Source organism: Cariama cristata, unplaced genomic scaffold (assembly GCF_000690535.1).
Source record: "Cariama cristata isolate BGI_N322 unplaced genomic scaffold, ASM69053v1 scaffold31151, whole genome shotgun sequence".
In the NCBI taxonomy this organism is placed as follows: Eukaryota; Metazoa; Chordata; class Aves; order Cariamiformes; family Cariamidae; genus Cariama; species Cariama cristata.
This window is the reverse complement of record NW_009601576.1, coordinates 13664-14043: the sequence shown is the minus strand read 5'-3', so window position 1 is coordinate 14043 and position 380 is coordinate 13664. Positions and strand designations below refer to the sequence as shown.

The 380-nt window shown below is 52.6% G+C and overlaps 1 protein-coding gene across 1 annotated transcript in view; it reads left to right on the top strand.

The window, feature by feature from the left end:
- Window positions 1-380, top strand: part of LOC104169566 (coatomer subunit gamma-2) — a 12545-nt gene that overhangs the window by 368 nt on the left and 11797 nt on the right. The window lies entirely within an intron of this gene.

The following is a 380-nucleotide window of genomic DNA, read 5'->3' as shown; positions in this document are numbered from 1 at the left end:
AGCCCGCCCTTGCCGTGGCGAGGAGGAGCGGTGCTTGCAGGGCTTGATCGGGGTCTGCACCTCAGCCTGGTAGCGGGGCAGCGGCCGTCCCCACATGCAGACATTGCGGTTTGGACTGTGTCAGAAGCGGTTGTGTTTAGGTACCCGGCAGGCGGGAAAAAATTAGGCATAGATGTGGTGAATGAAGCCATCACTTGCACGTTTTCGCTCCACAAAATCGTCTGGAAATTAAGTTCAGGTTGCCTGTAGTAACTGATGCTGTGTAGAATTTTCTGTTGCTGCTGCTCGAAGGTCTTCTGAGCCACAAGATGTGCCCGGCTGGATTGAGTTTCATTCTGAGTTTCCTTCTGCTTGGGATGTGAGAACTGAAGAATGAATGA